This window comes from Arachis ipaensis, chromosome B08, assembly GCF_000816755.2.
Source record: "Arachis ipaensis cultivar K30076 chromosome B08, Araip1.1, whole genome shotgun sequence".
NCBI classification, from domain to species: Eukaryota; Viridiplantae; Streptophyta; class Magnoliopsida; order Fabales; family Fabaceae; genus Arachis; species Arachis ipaensis.
This window is the reverse complement of record NC_029792.2, coordinates 73,295,720-73,301,920: the sequence shown is the minus strand read 5'-3', so window position 1 is coordinate 73,301,920 and position 6,201 is coordinate 73,295,720.

Sequence of the window (6,201 nt, the reverse complement as noted above, 5' to 3'; positions counted from 1 at the left end):
AGAATAAATACATACCTACATATAATCCCAAAAATATCAAAGTACTCAAAAGAAACCTAGTTCCCCATCAAAAACCTCTATGAGGTACAACAGCAAAATATAACATGGGAGAAGTCTATACATAAGTACATATATATCAAAACACCCAAAGTATGATAGCCCAACTTCACTGCGACAGGAACTCTAGACGCCTAGCGAGGTGCCTCTCAACCCGCATCTGAAAAACACAAATATCCGTATGGAATGAGAACCGGAGGTTCTCAGCATGGTAACGGTGCCAACATACATAATATATAAGGTCCCAGAAAAGCCAAAGACAATCCTAGAACTCTGACACTTAGATTATAAAACTTAAAGATTTAAAAATGAAAGCCATAAGTAGGGTGGTTCTCTAAGTTTCCTACACTTAACTAAAACTCTATCCAAAACCTTCCATCATCCGCCTTCCTCCAAATCCTCCAACTCCAGTGGAAATACACAGATAGACAAACTGACAATGGCAAACACAATTAGAGTACACGTCATGCAGGTAGCAAGTATAGCAATTAGGCATACTAAATCACAAAGACACTCCCAATTAATGCACAAGCAAGCAAATTAAACATATGCATATGATGTATGCCTGTCGTATGGCTGATGAGTCTCATCTGTCAGTTATAAAGCCAACCCAACGTGTCCGGTAGCTAACCTTGGACAGAACACCACAACATGGAACAAGTATTACTCGTCTTCCCACGCTGGTGTTTCACCCAACCCAGAATAGGTATTACTCGTCTACTCAGGTAGGTGCCTCAAACTATAACTCGGGTAGGAAGTACTCGTCTATCCACAGACCATGACTAGGATAGGAATTACTTGTCTATCCTCGGATAGGAATTACTCATTTATCCTCAAAATTACATCTTGGATAGGAATTACTCGTCTATCCTCAAAATTTGCATCATACATAGGAATTACTCATCTATTCTCAAAGCCTTTACCCAATAACTCCCATCCTCATAACCAATATTCTAAGATTTCTTGTCTCATATCTCATTCAAGTTCAATTAATCTTCTTCACATTAACTATCATTCATCAATTGTCTCATTCATTAATTTCATCATCTCATCAAATCGAGTATCGCCTTCTTCAACTCCTCTAATGCCAATTATATTTTCTTCCACCCGCTAACCCTTACTTCGTGACTCAAAACCTTAGTAATAAAATTTGATCAGAGTTTTCAGAGGTTTTGGAAATTTAAGAAACGTTCAATAGTTCAAAAATAGTGAATTTCCATCAAAACAATAGTTTCGGAAGTTTATAGGCTTGTCGAGAAGGCCAAACAGGGAAAAATGGAGTTTTTGTGCAAAACAGGGTAGTGTGCGTACATGCACACAACAAAACGACATTCCCAACCTGTGCGTACGCATCCTTGTGTGCATACGCACACCCCAAATCACACTTCCTAGTCTATGCGTACGCGCACACACCAGAAATTTTGGTTTTCTACACTTAGGAAAAATTCAGTTTTTTGCACCTAATTTCTAACGTCCATAACATAACATCCTCTACAAAATTTTGATTTCCACAAATTTTATACCAAGATCTTGAAATTATCTTTATTTTGAAATAGATTTCATTCAAATCCAAAATCCGAGGCTCAAGTTATGGACCGCCGAAGTTCATTAAAAATTTGTTTTTACCAAAACTTCAAAACTCAAGTTTTCCAAACCAAAACGAACCAAATCCTATTCAAAAGCATCTCATGCCATATCCTAACTCAGCAAACATCAACCCATCATTTGTCAATCATTTAATTACCTAAAAATACCAACATTTCTTTATCAACCCATCATCATATTTTCCACATTCATACATACACATGTTAATTCCATCAATTCAAGCTACACCAGATCAATTCACCATCCTTCCTTAACACATCATCAATCATCATTATTTATACTCATCAACATTGTAATTTTACATACAAACCCTTTTAGTTATTCACAAATCTCATGTATAATTTTCCACCAAACTCAACATTTATATCAACAATTCACAATCATCATCAACTCATTATACTAGCAATTAAAAATTCACCATACTATCCCAATGTCATACATACATATACAAATACTCATTTACTAACCACATTACTCAATCAACTCATACCGTTCAACTTATCCTACAGTCACCTAGCCTAAGTTTTCACGAGATATTACATATTATCTACGAGAAACCAAAATCATACCTTGGCCAATTTCCTCGTATAACCCAAAGGCAACTTAATTAGGCAAGGTCCAAGTCTCCACCATTAAAATTTAGCACCCAATGCTCCCATTCAAGGTTATAATCTTTTCAATTGTTTTCCAAATCCACTTATAAACTACCTAACACATATTATCACATACATACACATAAAATCAATTCTCAATCATAATTAATTAAATAATTCACTAGGGTTTGAGGATTATTACCTTAACCATGCCTCAAGCTAACAAAAATCTACAAATTGCTTAAGCTAATCAGATCTTATAACATCAACAATCAAGGATCTCAATACCTCACACCTTGAATTTTCAAAATTAGGGAGGAGAAAATTGAAAAAGAAACTGTGACTTCCTTACCTAATGGAGTGCTGGGCTTTGTAGAGCTCGACGTGTGGCCATAAACGGTGCGGTGATTGGAGCTCGGAGAGAAAAGTTATGGCAACTTGAATTTGGAATAATGGTTTGGAACTTCTCCTTCTTCCCCCTTGTGTTTATGAATGTGTGTGGTGAATGGAGGAGAAAGGAATGCTGAAATGCTTAAGTGTAGGCTGGATTGGGTTGGGCCTTGGGCTCAATACGGGTCCGGTTCACTCGGTTTGACCTGTTCGGCCCAATCTTAGGCCAAATTCTTTAAAATTAGTGTCAAAATTAATGTTTTAATTAATTCTACCTCATTAAACTATAAAATTAAATTTCCTAATTTTCTTAAATAAAAATTAATTTCTTGGCTAATTATTTATTAATTTAGCGGGTTTTACAACCTCAGTCGTTATGGTGGCTGTTTCCTCTTGGGAATCCTCTGTGAGCTCCATAATCATGTCTCAGCTACTTCATCTCCCACTATTGGCTCTGCTGCTCCTCTACTAGCTGTCAAAGAAGAGCAGAGTGGCCCTCATGGTCCATCCTTAGATGGTTAACGGACGAGGCCAGATGCCTAATAAATGATGTCAAGTGATCCCAATAATCCCACGGAGGGAAATAATATCCCCGAGGCATCTCAGGCTGCTGAGGTTGAGGTGGGGGAGCCGGCTCCTCTCTCAGGGCTCTGACATACTCTCTAGCATACTCCATACCCTTCGTAGTGATCAGCCTCTCGATGTCAATAGGGGTATCATGATCAATGCATACTCGAGTAGCATCACATAGGCGGGAAATGAGATGGGGAAAGCCCAGCTTGGTAAAGGTGGACGCCTTTCCGACAATGCTATGCAGCTCTTGAGGAATCACGCAATGCACATCCACCTCATTACTGAGCATGATGCAATGAATCATCACTGCTCGGTCAATGGTAACCTCGGACCAATTACTCATAGGAATGATGGAGCGCTGAATGGACTCCAACCATCCCCTTGCAACCGGCCTCAAGTCGTGCCTCCCCAACTGGTATGGTTGTCCCTTAGAGTTATGCCTCCACTGTGCTTGATGAGGCTCAGAAGTTGGTGAATTAAAAATTATCAAAATAGTTACATTGCAAGTATAGTTCTTAACTCACCGAAAATCTACCTATCAATTTAGAAATATGTCACAGAGAGTTTAAATTAAAAATTACTGGGAGTTTATGTCCCAGGTCGTCTCCCAACGAGTTGTAGAAAAGTGTGCTATTTTATTAATCAGATGTTCCAAGAAGTTGAGTTAAGTAGGTGGAAAATTAAATTGAGAAAATTCAAATAATATGAATAAAAGCCTTGACTGGGAATTGATTAGTTGGAATCTCTATCATTGATGGGATGATTTTAAGATTAATTTATAATTAATGGAGGTTGATTCAATTGCATCTGCTTCAGCAAGTTGGTCATCTCACATATACTCTAAGCTAGAGCCGCAGTCTCTCTGCTAGAGGATACGTCTGCAACGGCTTTTGAACGGCCTTACTTTTGTCTGTGGTTCCTAGTAGATTCAGCTAAATCACTGATCAATTGCCAAGCCTCATCGGTGGTCTTGTACTTCTTCATAGACCCATTGCTAGCACTTTCCAATGTGGCCTTATCTTGGGGCCTCATGCCCTGTGTGATATAGCTAAGTAACACTATCTTGTCAATCATGTGGTGGGGGCATACTTCCAGAAGATTATTGAAGTGCTCCCAGTATTCAAAGAGTCTCATTGTCATCCTGAACAATTGTGGAAATATCCTTCCTCAATTTATCAGTGTCTTCAGATGGAAAGAATTTCTCCAAAAACTCCTTTCTGAGTGTATCCCACTTGGATACATTTGCTAGAGGTTGAGTGTAGTACCACTCTTTTGCTTTTCCCTCGAGAGAAAACGGGAAAGCTTTCAGCAAAATTGAAGTTTCATCAGTACTATCACGCCTGACAGTAGAACAGGCTGCCTGGAAATCTCTCAAGTGCTTGATAGGCTCTTGAGCAGGTAGGCCATGAAACTTGGGCATCAAATTTAGCAGTGCAGTCTTTATTTCAAATCTGTAGCTACCGCTGGATGATGCGCTTGAAACGGTTGCATTGTAAAATCAAGGGCTCCTTCCTCCTGGATGGTAACTCTCCTAGCTGCCATGTCTTCCGCACGTGAAACAACCGAATCAGTAGAACGGGGGCTGGTTTCTTCCTCAAGTTCACTTTCAGATCCGCCCTCAGAGTGGACTAACTGACGCTGTTCTTGCCTTATTCGTGAAATAGTCCTTTCAATTTCAGGATTGAATATTAGCAAGCACGGATCAGGAAGTGAACGCGTCATTTGACGTAAGAAACATGCAGCTCATAGTAGCAAAATAAAATAAAATGCAAATAAATAAATTCTAATTAATAACTTTAGCATTCTATTGTAACTCCCCGGCAACGGCGCCAAAAATTGATGAGGCTCAGAAGTTGGTGAATTAAAAATTATCAAAATAGTTACGTTGCAAGTATAGTTCTTAACTCACCGAAAATCTACCTATCAATTTAGAAATATGTCACAGAGAGTTTAAATTAAAAATTACTGGGAGTTTAAGTCCGAGGTCGTCTCCCAACGAGTTGTAGAAAAGTGTGCTATTTTATTAATCAGATGTTCCAAGAAGTTGAGTTAAGTAGGTGGAAAATTAAATTGAGAAAATTCAAATAATATGAATAAAAGCCTTGATTAGTGAATAGATCTGTTCACGAGTTGCAACCCACTTAGTTCAAAGGGATTGGTGTTAGTGATTAGATAACAATCCAACAGTTAACCCAATTACAATTTTTCTTTCAATCCTTTTGGTGCACAAAATTGTTACTTGGTGCACAAAATTGTTATTCTCTTACAATTTCGCAGACATTACTCTCTTACAATTTCGCACAGATGACCAGCAAGTGCACTGGGTCGTCCAAGTAATACCTTACGTGAGTAAGGGTCGAATCCCACGGAGATTGTTGGTTTGAAGCAATCTATGGTTATCTTGTAAATCTTAGTCAGGAAGTCAATTATGTTTATCAATTGAATTGTGAGTAACCAGTAGAGCATAAATTAAAAGTTACTTGTTGTGCAGTAATGGAGAATATGTTGGAGTTTTGGAGATGCTTTGTCTTCTGAATCTCTGCTTTCCACTACTAGACACTGTAAGTAGTGGAAGGAGTTGGGTGCTTGCACACGGACTGTTGGTGGAGGCAAGATATAGGCTAACTTACTCACAGAGAATCTAAGAAATTAGTCTTAGAGGCACCATATTCGATCTTGACTACCGCCGTAAGTACTCTTAGGCCTTTCAGATTCGGAACAGACACCGTAAGGCTCATCCTAAGTTCCTAACTTACTGACACTGCTCGAAGTTTGAGGACTTCCGACCCGCAATCACTGTCTACGTTTTCCTATCATTTAGGATAAGGTTGGCCTAGCTCTTGGTTGGCCACTAATCGGCACGACACTGTCTCGCGCACTCGCATCAAAAGTGACCTTCCTACCTGCCATCGGTAACTGTTGCCACTAGGTGGTTGGGTGTCGAACGGTATCCTCCTGCACGCACGCACTTGTTCTTCTGTCT